Source organism: Siphateles boraxobius, unplaced genomic scaffold (genome assembly GCF_051911475.1).
Source record: "Siphateles boraxobius isolate OS27281-9 unplaced genomic scaffold, OSU_SipBor_1 26, whole genome shotgun sequence".
NCBI lineage: Eukaryota > Metazoa > Chordata > Actinopteri > Cypriniformes > Leuciscidae > Siphateles > Siphateles boraxobius.
Genome location: NW_027508876.1, coordinates 26,079,077 through 26,094,355, shown reverse-complemented (window position 1 = coordinate 26,094,355; position 15,279 = coordinate 26,079,077). Strand labels below are relative to the sequence as shown.

Here is a 15,279-nt window from a genome sequence, read left to right as displayed (position 1 = left end):
ATCCAGTGGGCCATCCTCTGCTTGGAGACAGCCTTTCCCTTCTGCTGGCCTCCGTAACAGACAAAGAGCTGGTCTGAGGTCCTGACGCTTTGAGTTCTGTCCACGTACATACGCAGAGCGCGAACGGGACAGAGCAAAGGCAGGGCTGGGTTTGCCTCCTCCAAAGGCAGCGCTTGCAGGTTCACTACCTGGTCTTTGAAGGGAGTGGTAGGAACCTTGGGCACATAGCCAGGCCGCGGTCTTAGTACCACATGGCTGTCACTCGACCCGAACTCTAGGCACGATTCGTCGACCGAAAATGCGTGCAGGTCTCCTACCCTCTTGACAGAGGCCAGTGCAACCAGCAGCAAAGTCTTCATGGAAAGAAGCTTTAAGTCTACTGACTGCAGAGGCTCAAAGGGAACATCCTGAAGTGCTCGAAGCACCAGGGAAAGATCCCAAGAGGGTATGGAGGGGGGTCGAGGAGGATTTAATCGTCTCGCCCCCCTAAGAAACCTGACGACCAGGTCGTGCTTTCCAACTGTTTTGCCATCTATGTGGTCGTGATAAGCTGAAATAGCGGCAGCATGTACTTTGAGGGTGGAGGGAGACAGTCTACGCTCCAACCCCTGCTGCAAGAAGGAAAGCACAGACCCTATCGAACATCTTCGGGGATCTTCTCGGCGAGAAGAACACCACTCGACGAACAGGTTCCACTTCAGGGCGTAAGCACGTCTCGTGGACGGTGCCCGTGCTGAAGTGATGGTGTTAAGTACCTCTGGGGGTAAGTCACGTAGAACCTCCGCGTCCCGTCCAGGTTCCAGACATTGAGTTTCAAGAGGTCTGGGCGCGGGTGCCATAGGGTTCCCCGTCTCTGAGTCAGAAGATCCTTCCTCAGAGGAATGGGCCAGGGAGGGACTGTCACGAGGAGCATGAGTTCTGTTAACCAAGTCCGGGTGGGCCAATAGGGAGCCACCAGAAGGACCTGCTCCTCGTCCTCCCTGACTTTGCACAGTGTCTGCGCAAGTAGGCTCACTGGGGGAAACGCATATTTGCGAAGGCCCCGGGGCCAGCTGAGTGCAAGTGCGTCCGTGCCGAGTGTTCCCTCGGTCAGGGAGTAAAACAGCTGGCAGTGGGAGGTCTCTGAGGAGGCAAACAGGTCTACCTGAGCCTCCCCGAACTCTCTCCAGATCAGCTGAACCGCCTGGGGGTGGAGTCGCCATTCTCCCGGAAGCACAGATCGTGATAGCTCGTCGGCCACACGGTTGAGCACGCCGGGGACATACATGGCTCGAAGCGACCTCCGATGCTTCTGGCTCCAGAGGAGGAGATGGCGGGCGAGTTGCGACATGCGACGGGAGCATAGACCACCTTGTCGGTTGATGTACGCGACGGTCGCCCGTGTCGTCCGTACGGACCAGCACGTCCCTGCCCTGTAGTGGCCTTTTCAAGCGGCTCAGAGCGAGATGTACTGCTAGCAACTCGAGGCAATTGATGTGCCAATGCAGTTGGGGGTCCGTCCACACCCCTGAGACTCAACTCGGGCACTGCTGGGCACACCCGAAGGAGGCAGCGGCTCTGAGCCGTCGTCCGCGGAGAGGTCTGACCCACCCTCCGATGCAGCGATCGACATCTGGTCGTCGCAGGGAGCGCCGAACGAAACGACTGGTACACATCTCGAGGATGGTCCAGAACGTTCCGTTGGCAGCTCAACTGGTTGCAGAGCATGAGAGGAGTGAGGGTTCCTAGGGGGTTGGTTCCCCGAAGGAAGCGCGCTCACTGTAATCCTCAGGTCACCCGTGTCACTGCCCGTAGCAACCCGCGAAGGGGGGTTGGAACGAGGTGCAGGCACGGGGACTCCGCCCCTTTGCAGGAACGAGAGTCTCGACCTCAGCTCCGAGATAGTCATCTTCCCACAATGGGTACATGACTCATCCACGAACGCTGCCTGTGCGTGTTCGAGGCCCAGACACACAAGGCAGCGATCGTGACCATCCCGCGACCGCAGGTAACGACCGCATCCAGAAACACACAGATAGAATGTCATCTTGAAAAAGACGCAAACTATCTGTGTAAGCTCTTTTAGAGACTGCTCTCCTTGGTGCTGAAGCACGCAGGGGAACGGTCACGGCGAACACAGACAGGAATGTGCACCTGTCTGTGCGCGATTCTCTCTCGCTGGTCTTACCAGCCGTGAAAACGGCCGTTGAGCGCTTTAATCGCACACCTTACCAGCCGTGAAAACAGCTTTTTTGTTTGCTCAGTTTTAAAACAACAAACAAAGAAGAGAGAGAGAAGAGAAAAAGACCGCTCGCGCTGCTGTGCCGTCACGCCCGCACCAAAGTGGAGAGATCCAGAAGAGGTTTGCTTTCAAATTCACTCTGTTCAGCATACGAAGTGCTTGGCTCCGAAGCAAAAAGCTAGTGTGCAATCGCACCAGCTGCTTGTTAAATACCCGCGCTGCGAGGCTGCACAGCTGTTGCAAATGATTGCACGCCAATGTGTATTGGCTTGTTTTAGTTTCATTCGAAGTAGATTGACCTCTCTAGCGAGATTCCTATTGGTCAGTCATGACCTACGTTGTAGTGACTGGCTGATAGGGAACCACTGATTTTGAGCATGTCAATAGTGTCATATTTTACACACCTGTTCATCGGAGATGATAGCCTCCTCGACATCCATTTCCTCCAGGCTAATCAATTCTGCAATGATTGTGATAAGGTACCTGTGTCGGCCATCAAGAGTAGTGATCGACCGATGTATCGGTTTACCGATATTTTTCCCGATATTTAAGCATTTTCCCATAATCGGGAATCGGTTTTGTAATATCGGATTTTCCGATAAACGGCGCCATCTTGTGGCCGTTTTGAGAATTCCGCCATTGCAGCCCGCGTCTGAGGAGATCAGTCAATAACAACTCTGTGCACAGGTAAAGTATATGTTCTACTTGCTTTGCTTTAATTATTCAACTTTATTTAACATAACAGACATGCAGAAATGAGATTTGAGACATAAATGCCTGATATAGTTTATTTATGCAGCTTGGTTCTAAAAAATTGAGACGAACTCATTTAGCCACGTAGCGTAATCCGTCATGTCCTTCCCCAATAAAGACGTAACTTTACATTAATTAAATAAAACAGACATGAATGAGTGCATGTTGAAAATAAAAGCGCTGAATTTAATTCTCTATCTATTGTATTTGCTCCCCATTAGTCTCGAAAAAAAAGTTTGTTCATATTGCTGAGCACTCACTGGATTGATGATCAGGAATGCTCAAGCACGGCCACTGAATGAAATTTTTGACAAGATTATCTTGTTTAAACACCCTAGATTATATTATCATTTACTACATAGCAATTATTTCGCTAATACACATCTAAATATACCGCTTTGTGGAAATTAATTATTTATTATCTGCACTCGCGATCGCGGTTGAGTAACGTATAGCCTAATGTTATATTTATGTGTAAATGCATAGATAAACAGCACTTTGTCATAAAGCATTTCATGATCTAGACCGACAAAAATATTAATAATAATTAATAACATACTAGTTGGAAAATGCAATGATGTATATGCTGTTTTGTTTGTTACCTTCCTGATGTTATAGGCTATTCCAGCTAATATTATGCAGTGAATTAATATTACCCAGTGAATTATTCCTCACTCTTAGTTTAAACCTATTAAACGGCACATAAACCTTCTAAAACTGTTTAAAATGAATTACATTTCTGCAAAGGTGATATGACTCCCCTGTCAATTATTTTTTCCATATGAAAACATTAGACTTTTAACATTTATTTTGCCTATTGTTAACATTGTTGCTGCTGATGCTTATAAATGATATGTATAATTTAGATATAAATTATATAATGTAATAATATAAATGTTTTTATTGTAATTTGATTAGTTTACCATTTATGAAAACAAATAAACATTTCCAAATATGTTAGAATAGTTTTTGTGCTTTATTTTTTACCTCATCAAAGCTTTTATTTTTAAACAAAGACACTTAGTAACAGTGCACTTTATTTTTTAGACTCAGACCCCTCTATTTATTTGTGTATAAATATAAAGGTTTTTTTTTTGTATGCAAGGAGGGAGTGATTGTTATAAATAAAATGGTTTGTTCAGTTCATTTGTGTTGTAATAATTGTGCCAAAAACAGAAGTATAACAGTAAATAAATATCGGTTCTGAATATCGGTTATCGGGCACATACACATGCAAATAATCTGTATCGGTATCGGTTATAAAAAATCAATATCGGTCGATCACTAATCAAGAGCTGCTCTGCGCTCATCTTTGAGGGCTTTGAGCTGTTTACCTTTATCCTTCTGGGCTTCATTTAACAGCAACCCAGAGCGCTTCCCCGACACCTGAGAGAGAAGGGCAAGTCAAGTCAGCTTATGTGCAGGGTAGGGTCTAACCCAGCACTATAGAAACTACCAGTGACATAAGTGTACATTGATTGGCCGAACGCATGCCATGTGTAACAGTGGCACCCACCATTTTCAAAAAGCTGTGGAACATATACAACAATATGTATATATGTATGTATATATACAGTATATATATATATATATATATATATATATATATATATATATATATAACTGAGCTCCTATAACTACTCAGTGTGTATGCACACAGTATGTTCAGTTAAATTTATCTAAATAAATAAAATAATTATTAATAACCTAGTTTTGTTGATAGGCAAAAGTGTGGTACGCCAGACTATAAATAACCCATCAAAAAAAAAATAAAGATAATTACTCACAGCAGTGTTGACCGTGGGTGATATAGCAGCTGGTGTTGTTTGATTGATGTTTTTTTCCTTTTGAATTCCAATTCTTCTGTGTCTACCACCACCTACAATAATATGGTAACTCTTTACAATAAGGTCCCATTAGTTAACATTTGTTAATGCATTACTAATATTAACTTATATATTTGTTATTTGTTAATATATTGCAATTAACAATATATTTGTTACAGTATTTATTCATTTCTGTCAACATTAGTTAATAAAACTACAGCCGTTCATAGTTCTTGTTAGCTTAGGTCCACTAAATAGTATTAACAGATAGGCTACAACTTTTGATTTTAATAATGTTTTAGTATATTGAAATTAACATCAGCTCAGATTAATAAAATTATTTTCATTGTTAGATCATGTTAACTTATGTAGTTAACCGATATATTAACAAGTTAAACCTTATTGTAAAATGTTACCAATAATGTAAACAATGCTTAAGGAGATGATAACAGGGAAACTTTTTGGGCAATGTTGCTGGGTAATGTTGCCGTCAACGGGCAACCAGGTGAGACACAGGGCCCATGACTGATCTAAAGTATCTATATAGAAATGGAAAGAGCCCAAGCAACATCGCTCTGCAACATTGCCTGGCAACATTGGTCAAAAAAAGTATTGTGTATGGTCACCTTAAGAATCCTATTTATCACTTCATACAAAGACAAGTCATTGTAAACTGTCTATCTGTTCATCTTACACACAAATAATTAATCATACCCCTTTTTATGGTGGTTAGAGGTGGTTTTACTTCTAGGTCCAGATGTGAGGATGAGAGTGGGTTTGCTATATCATCATTCTCTTTTTCATGAGTTGACATAGTGCGTTTCTCCTCTTGGGATACACCAGGTACATCTGACCCAGGATCAGATGCTTCATTTTCTGACATTTTTTGTTTGTTTTCTCTTCCTAGGAATTAAAAGTCAGGAAATTCAAATGAATCATCATTCAAGGACACTTTCAGTATTTAAATAAGAATAGAAACATTAGCTGTCATATGGATAGCAAACATATTTACTGGTTACAATTAGCCTAATTTCTTTGTTTAAAATTTAGAACCGTTTGTCAGCTGGTGTTTGACTTAACGGACATAACGAACATTCAGTGTTAATCAATGGGACTTCTTTGGGAATCATGCCATAACCGAAAACTGCATCATCATCCAATTAATTTAGGAAAATTGTAAGATACGTTAAACGTTACTTAGTCAGGTCAAACTAAAAAGATATACCAAGGTTGGTGGTTTGAAAGCTCTTGGTCAGCTGCAAATGCACGTTTATGGGACTTTTGTGGATTTCTGGTCGTCAGCTTTGACAAGCCATCATAACAGGGGACATTACATATTTTATCAATAAATCCTATAGAAAAACATTAAATAGTAACGTTATATCCTTTGTTGCAAAATAGGTCCTTAAGTTAGCTAACGTTAGACGGTTCGGCTGCGTCAAACGACTAACGTTAAAGTTAAACTAGCGAAGGTTTTAAAAGTTCTTTTTGTACAATTAGTGAAATAAATTAACTCAAATTAACTTTAAAGTTACCTTTGAACACATATTTAGAATAAATCACCATATTATTTTCACTTTGGTGCAAATTTAGAGCACTCCCCAGATAGCAAACTGACATTGAATCAACGTGGAAACTACTCGGTTACTCACGTAACCTCAGTTCCCTGAGTTAGGGAACGAGTATTGCGTAGCTATACGCAGTGGGGGAAACTCCTTTTCCTCGATTTACTGAAGCCTTTATGTAAAGCGCATTTGCAGCTGCACAGCTAGAACATGAGCGTCTGGCTCGCTCATAGGCTGCGCTGCGGCAACTGCACATCCAATGGCGCAGGCGCCTCTGACGTGCAACCAATGAGATAACTCTGCGTCATACACGTCAGAGCCCGCCAAGGGGGCGTGACCTCAGTCTATAATAGCCCCCGAATTCGCCATTATAGCAGGTTTAACGACTGAAGCGACAACTTGCCATGTTACCATAGTGCGTCTGGCTACGCAATACTCGTTCCCTAACTCAGGGAACTGAGGTTACGTGAGTAACCGAGTAGTTCCCTTTCGAACGGTCACTTCGTATTGCGTAGCTATACGCAGTGGGGACGCCATGCAAAACGCCGCACTGAGTAACTGGCTGTCACTGCAACTCAGGACCCCTGAGCGTACAGAACAAGCCATAACCGCATAATTTATGTAAAAATAGACCAGACACCGTCAGATCTCCGTAGTATACATCAGTAGAAATACCCAATATACTACACCAATGAACCCAGACTCTGTCGGGGTTATTAGTATACGAACATATACCCAGTCAAGTGGGTTTATATATGAAATCTTAACCAGCTAAAGCGGGTTGATATCTGTTATGGAATATAACCGGCCGAAGCGGGTTTTATATATGTATGGAATTTATATATGTCATATAACCGGCCAAAGCGGGTTTTGTATATGTCATATAACCGGCCCAAAGCGGGTTTATATATATATAAATATAACCAGCCACAGCGGGTTTATGTATGAACTACAACCGGCCAGCAGCGGGTTTCATGTATATATGTGAATGTGATTGTGCACAGTAATATATGACAAGACCGGCCACCCACGGGTCTTAATCATACCGAAAGCACCTTCGCCTGCAGGGAAGGCACTTCCATATTATAAAAACTCATAAATGTGGAAGGCGAGGACCAGCCGGCCGCATCACAAATATCACTAATGGGAATGCCAGATGACCAAGCCCATGACGAGGCCATACCTCTGGTTGAATGGGCCTTGACGCCTATAGGGCAAACTTGACCCGCTGCGGTATAAGCCATAGAAATAGCATCCACTATCCATCTAGACAGTCTTTGCTTAGTGACTGGATCCCCCTTGGATCTACCACCAAAGCAGACAAAAAGCTGTTCTGATTGTCTAAAAGACGCAGAACGCTCCAGATAGATTCTCAGCGCTCTGACAGGGCAGAGAAGATTAACCTCTCCATCCTCTGCAGAAGGAGGGAGGGCTGATAACGTCACCACCTGTGCTCTGAACGGTGTTGAGAGCACTTTAGGAACGTAACCATGTCTGGGCTTGAGGATGACTCTGGAGTCATCTGGACCCCACTCCAAACATGCAGGGCTCACAGAGAGTGCCTGCAGATCTCCCACTCGCTTGATAGATGCCAAAGCCATAAGGAGAGCGGTCTTCAGCGAGAGGGGTTTTAGATCAACCGATTGGAGCGGTTCGAAAGGTGGACCTTTCAGAGCCCTCAGGACCGTGGAGAGGTCCCAAGATGGCACAGATGGAGGTCTGGAGGGGTTCATTCTCCTAGCACCTTTAAGGAATCTGACGACCAGGTCGTTTCTTCCTAGTGACTGGCCAGCCACCAGAACATGATGTGCTGCTATGGCTGCCACATACACTTTGAGCGTGGACGGGGAGCGACCCGCATCCAGCAGCTCCTGTAAGAATGAGAGAACTACAGATATCTCACATGACTCTGGGTCAGCCTGATTTTTCGAGCACCAGCTGGAAAAACCCGACCATTTCGAAGCGTAAAGGCGCCGAGTCGACGGGGCCCTGGCTTCAGATATAGTGCTTAAGACCTTCTCAGGAAGGTCTTTGGGTACCCGTTGAGGGGCCACACATGGAGGGCCCATAAATCGGGTCTCGGATGCCACAATGTTCCGTTCGCCTGTGTGAGGAGGTCTTTCCTCAGTGGGACAGGCCATGGGATTGTGTCCGATAACTGAACCAGTTCCGGGAACCACGGTCTGGTTTTCCAGAGAGGGGCCACCAGAAGGACTGGGCACCCGCTCTCTCTGACCCGTTTGATGACTTGTGGAATCATCGAGACGGGGGGAAAGGCATAAAGGGGACGGTTGGGCCAGACATGGGCCAGCGCGTCCCTGTCCTTCGAGAAGAACAATTTGCAGTGGGTGTTGATTCTCGAGGCGAACAGGTCGACTTCGGCCTCGCCAAACACCTTCCATATCAGACTGACCGTCTGTGGGTTCAGGGACCACTCGCCGAGGGGAGTGTTGCCCCGTGAAAGCATATCCGCGCCCACATTCTGGATGCCCGGTATATGCGCTGCTCTCAGAGAGCTCAGGTTGGTTTGTGCCCATAAGAGGAGGTCTCTCGCCATCGCATGCAGGTTTCCTGACCTGATGCCCCCCTGGCGATTTATGTAGGCCACCACTGATATATTGTCTGTGCGGACTAAAACGTGGTGACCCCTGAGGTTCGACAGAAATGCTTTCAGGGCCAATCCAACTGCTTTCATCTCCAGGCAGTTGATATGTAAGCTCTGCTCCGTGCTCGACCAGAGGCCGGATGCAGGCATGCCCTCGTGCAGCGCTCCCCAACCCAGGTTGGACGCATCTGTAAGAACCATTTTCCTTCTGGAAATTGTTCCCATTGTCACCCCCTCGTGGTACCAGTTCTGCGCTCGCCAGGGAATCAGGGTTCTTAAACAACCGTGATTTACCATAATGCGCAAGTTGCCTGACTGCCATGCGTGAGTTGGCACACGCCGTTTCAGCCAGTGCTGCAGCGGGCGCATGCGCAGTAATCCCAAGCGGAGTACTGGCGATGCTGCTGCCATGAGACCAAGCAGTTTCTGAAATTTCTTCAGTGGCGCGTGCTCGCGCGCTCTGAAAGTGCCTGTAAGCGCTCGCACTGAGAGCGCGCGCTCTGGTGTGAGTCGCGCTGTCATCGCTCTCGAGTCTAAAACTGTACCCAGAAAGATCACACTCTGGCTGGGGGTTAGTTTGCTTTTTGACACATTGATTGTGAAACCCAGGCATTTTAGATGGCTGAGAATCAAATCCCTGTGAGCTAATAGCTCGGTTCTCGACTGTGCCAGCACCAGCCAGTCGTCGAGATAATTTAACACACGCACTCCCTGATGTCTCAGGGGAGAAAGCGCTGCATCCACACACTTCGTGAATGTACGGGGTGCTAACGATAGACCGAACGGCAGAACGGTGTATTGATAAGCTTGGCCCTCGAAGGCGAATCTCAAGAATGGCCTGTGACGAGGGTTTATCTGAATGTGAAAGTAAGCGTCTTTCAGATCCATTGTGACAAACCAATCCCCCGTGCGCACTTGCGCGAGGATATGTTTGATAGTTAACATTTTGAACGGCCGTCTCATGAGAGCTTTGTTCAAATGTCTCAAATCTAGAATGGGTCTGAGACCGCCGTCTTTTTTCGGAATCAGAAAATAGCGGCTGTAAAAACCCATGTGTTTTAGCGCGGGGGGGACTAATTCTATCGCCCCTTTTGCTAATAGATTCTGTACTTCGGTGCGAAGCACGTGACCCACGTTGCTTCTCACCGAAGTCTCGAGAACCGCCTGAAATTTCGGGGGTCTGCGAGCGAATTGGAGCGAGTAACCTCGCTTTATAGTGTTTATGACCCAACTCGACACACCGGGGATAGCTTGCCAGGCTAGAACACGTGTGGCTAGGGCTTGACACACTGACTGGGGCTGGTCGCCTAATGTAGGGGGACCGGATACCCTTATCATGTGATTTGTGCATACATTGAGTATTGGACTGACTGTACAGGCATTCGCGTGTGGGGAAGTCAGTGTTACAACAGGGGAGGGGCCGCCTAGTGAAGGGGGACCTGATACCCTTATATTGTGATTTGTGCACACATTGAGTATTGGACTGACTGTACAAGCATTTGCGTGTAGGGAAGGCAGTATTATAACGGGGGAGGGGCCGCCTGATGAAGGGGGACCGTGAACCCACGTGTTGTGTTTGTGAAACATACTCTTTTTGTGCTTTATATGGGTCGCCGTGAAAACGGCGTTTGTTTGCAAGAACGCGCTTACTGTTGCGGGCCTGTTTGCAGTAATAAAATCCCCAGCCACCTGAACTGAACAAGGGGCTGTGGGAAGTTTTGTTGACTTCTTCGAGGGTGGTCCGGCGAGTGCGGGACCCGTGCCCTCTCTCTTTCCCCTGCATGCTAGGACGACTTTGGCGGCGCTGTGTGAGGCGCGGCGCTTGGTCTGGGGCCTTGGCGTCGGGGAAGCGGGAAGCGCTTGGTTGCTCTCGGCTGGCGCTGGGCATCAGCCGCAGGGCGGGGCTGAGAGGCCTGCTTCGTGGGCTTTGTTGGCCGAGGCGTCGGCGGGGCTAGCTTGTGAGCACTCGACGCCGAGCTAGAGCGCTTAGGCAGGAAGTGACGCATGGCCTGGGACGCTTTCTGTGCCTCGGTGTATCTTTCTGAGAACCCCTTCACTGCCGGGCCGAAGAGGCCGGTGCTGGATACTGGGGCGTCGAGGAACTTTGTTCTCTCCGCGTCCTTAATGTCGGTGAGGGTAAGCCAGAGGTGGCGCTCGAGCACGACCAAACTCGCCATATTCCTCCCGATAGCCTGCGCTGTGGCCTTAGTAGCTCTCAGGGCCAGGTCTGTGGCGCTCCGAAGGTCCCGAAAAGCCTCAGGGTCCGGGCCAGCCTCGTCCATAGACCGGAGGAGTTTGGCCTGGTAAACCTGCAGCACGGCCATCGTGTGCAGGGCCGATGCAGCCTGACCGGAGGCGGAATACGCGCGTCCGGCGAGGGCTGAAGTGCTACGGCACGGCTTGTTGGGATGCACAGCTCTAGTTCGCCAGCTAGCAGCTGTGTTCGGGCAGAGATGAGCGGCCAACGCCTCTTCGAGGGGCGGCAACGACTCATAGCCTTTTTCCGCTGCTCCGTCCACGGAGGAGAGCGTCGCGAAAACTGCGGGGCCTCGTGTGGAATAAGGAGTGCGCCAGGCCTTGGTAAGCTCCTCGTGTACCTCAGGAAAAAATGGCGCTGGCTTGTGACGAGGGGCCTGTTGGTGCCCTGGCAGAAACCAGCCATCCAGCCGACTTCGAGGGGGTTCAGCGGGCGCGGCCCACTCGAGCTCGAGGTCCGCTACGGCCTGCGTCAGGATCCGAAGCATTTCCGCGTCGGAGTTAGTCCTGGTAGCTGAGGCGTTGGGCGTTGGCTGGGAAGCCATGACGGGGTCGAAAGAGCCCGGCCATTCTTCCTCAGACGCAGCGATAGACAGGCTGTCGTCTTGCTCGCTAGGCCCGCCGAAGGAGACAAGGCCCGCCACGTGGGGGGGGCGCTGATCTCCCTCGAACAGGACCGGAGATGAACGGGTTGGAGAGAGTGAGGCACGCGGGGACGAGGCCGGCGTGCGTTCACTAACATCCATGTTCTCCGGCTGCCGTTGGCTGCGGCGCTTCTTCTTCCTTGGCTGAAGTAGGGCCGGAAAAGGAAGCGCGGGAGAGGCGGCGTCGCCGTCACGGGAGAGGGCTAGCCGATTTCGCAGCACGGAGATGGGCATGCTCTCGCAGGCCGCACATCCGCCGGCAGATAGTGCATTCTCCGCGTGGTGAAGTCCCAGGCATGGAATGCAGCTAGCGTGTTCGTCCGCCTCGTGCAGCTTGCATCCGCACGTGGCGCAGGTCTTAACACGATGCATTTGAACAACGCTCGTACAAATAATACAATATACAAAGAGCAATGAAAAGGATATCGCCGGATAGCCACAGGAGAGACGGCGTCAGGAGAAACACGGTGAAATGTGTCGTCTGCTGAACTGTAGCTGGCTCAGGCTGAAGGCTTGTTCGACGGCGAAGGCTCAATAAATGGTCAGAGACGTGAAGTTTGTCGCTGAAGGAGTAAAATCTGCTATAATGGCGAATTCGGGGGCTATTATAGACTGAGGTCACGCCCCCTTGGCGGGCTCTGACGTGTATGACGCAGAGTTATCTCATTGGTTGCACGTCAGAGGCGCCTGCGCCATTGGATGTGCAGTTGCCGCAGCGCAGCCTATGAGCGAGCCAGACGCTCATGTTCTAGCTGTGCAGCTGCAAATGCGCTTTACATAAAGGCTTCAGTAAATCGAGGAAAAGGAGTTTCCCCCACTGCGTATAGCTACGCAATACGAAGTGACCGTTCGAAAGGGAACGACGTTTCTCGTGACATCGAAACAACGTTGATCTCCGACGTTGAACGCTCATCGAATTAACGTTGAATCAACGTCAGACACACCATTCAAAACTAACGAAAAATCGACGCAATTGGTTTGCTTTCCTAACATTGAAACGATGTTGATTTTAAGTTAGTTGAAACGACGTTATAGAATCAACACATATTCAACATAACATCAATCTAATTGGTTTGCTTACCTAATGTTGAAACAATGTTGATTTCAGTTGGGTGAAACGATGTTGTACAATTAAAAATCTCACTTAATAAATTAGCCTTCATGGTAATAATGTATTAAACACACAAACATCACATTCAGTTGTGTGTAATGTTGCTGTTTGAGCATATCTGTAAAGTTACAAATGAAGCATGAACACGTTACAGTGCACCCCACAAACACAATCAAGCCTTCGAAAAAAGGTGTTTTATCAATCGATTGCCTCAAGTTATGAAATTCAAAGTTTAAGTAAGCAGAACTGGCAAATTATTTTGTACTTAAACATTTCAAGGTAAGAACAATTAATGAGTACACTAATTAATACATTTAATAGCCTATGTCCAAAAAACAGGTGATGTCATACTTTGTAGTAGTGCTATCGTGGCGTAATAATCTGTTTGGTTGTAAAATGTATTACCCGAATGAAATGAAATCGATTGTATCGTCCTGTGGAATAATTAATTCACAGACAGCATAAGAAGATGTTCAACTAAATAAGATCTTCATCGCTGACCCTGGTAAACAATATGATGCATTTGAAGATTTGCTCTCACTTGACTGTACTGTAGTCCACGGCCGATTCATCCAACGCTTGTGATGTTTTCTTAAATCTTCCTGTTAGACAACTTCGAGTCAAGTGTGAATTGAAAGCGCTTCAGACGATTCAGTGCGTGCAGGAACTGAACAGATCATTCAAACTGATTCGCGAACCGATTTAGACAGATCTGCAAACTTGTTTGATGAAGTCTTTGAACAGAATCGACTCAAAATAGTGATTCGTTTGTGAATTGAGCATCGCTCATGCCCAGAAAAAAAGATACAGCGCGCTTGGAATAAACTACGCATTTAACACGTATAAAATAAAGTAACGAGAGGAATGTCACCCAACGTAACGAAGTGAAAGTTTTTTTTTTATTAGAAATGTATTCTAGTACTACATACCTGGCATACCAACTAAATGTAGGCTACTACAATAGCTAATAATTATTTTGTTCATGTCACTTTGCTGCTGACCGCAAACTGGCGCGAAGCACTGGCGTTTTTGACGTTACGTTAAGTAAAAAAAAAAAAATAGCCTGCTCAGACCATTTTCAGGAGAGGGGTGTTTCATTATGACACAGGCTACATTTTACTCAAGCAGCATTAAATAAAATGCATTTTTCTCTCACTTTTTCAAAAATGAATGGTGCTTTTTTGGTTCAAAATAAAATATGGTAACCTGTTTATATTTAGAATGAACATAATTATTGCTGGACTGCATGGGCCCCCCCTAGCGGCCAATAGTATCCAGCTGCAGACCCGCAGCACCACCAGTTTCAGAACCCCAGCGCCAGAACCGGAAGTAAGGGGCGGAGCTTACGTTCTAACACCAGCTCCAGGACCGGAAGTGAGGGGCGGAGCTTACGTTCTAAACCGAGTAACGCCACCTAACGTTTTGGAGCGTAATTTGCTTAGACACGAAACGTCATTATTACACACGAAATGTCATACTTTATACTTGTATTTATACTAAATATGATACATTAAGGTATAGTACAATAAGCATTTAAAACATTGATTTTGTGTAATATAATTCTATATAGTTATCCGTTTTATTGTATTATGAGAGTTACTTCCTGATCGTGAAAATAATGCTTGAAACTTATGGTCATTTTATATAAAATATACTTTATTTCACAAGAACATGTGCAGCATGCATTTTTCTTTATGTAAAATAATGTCAAAAATCTAAAAAGAGAGAGAAAATCCGGCATTGTTTTAAAAGAAACCATAAAAATGTACCGTACTTCAAATAATAGCCGAGTCCCAAATAGACGATTGTCTCTTTACACGCCTGGTGTGGCTGCAGGTCTGGGTAAATATAAGTCCGGTCTCAAATAGAGGTCGGGTCTGTTTTTTAGTTTCAGGTTGTATTAAATCTTCTAAAACCCGTCAGATCGTCCGCTTTTTGGCGGAATAGAATGACTGCTGCGCATGACAGGGCGCTTAACGAGCAGAGAGAGAGAGAGCCCCGGCCGCGCGCGCGCACTCTCACGTCTTCAAACAACACGAGCACTGTCTTGCTCTTTATTTGTCACATACCAGTTATAGTTCATACAACGAGCAGTGACTCACTGTGTAATAAAAACATACCCTAAATATTATTTAAAAGGTGCAACAATTTTTAATATTTGTAAATACTTGCAAAAATAACCATGCTTGTGTCATTGTAAATAATTCCGCCCCTCCCTCACTTCCGGTTCTGGCGCTGGGGTTCTGAAACTGGTGGTGCTGCGGGTCTGCAGCTGGATATATCTCCTAGCGGCTGGCC

The 15,279-nt window shown here is 46.6% G+C and overlaps 1 long non-coding RNA gene across 1 annotated transcript; it reads right to left on the bottom strand.

The window, feature by feature from the left end:
* Positions 1 to 4,261: 4,261 nt before the first annotated feature.
* Positions 4,262 to 5,699, bottom strand: LOC143752153 (uncharacterized). The gene is made up of 3 exons (XR_013207343.1): positions 5,515 to 5,699; positions 4,762 to 4,853; positions 4,262 to 4,360 (listed from the first exon to the last, which is right to left on the bottom strand). It is a non-coding gene; the product is annotated as an uncharacterized LOC143752153 (long non-coding RNA).
* Between the last annotated feature and the right edge of the window lie 9,580 nt (positions 5,700 to 15,279).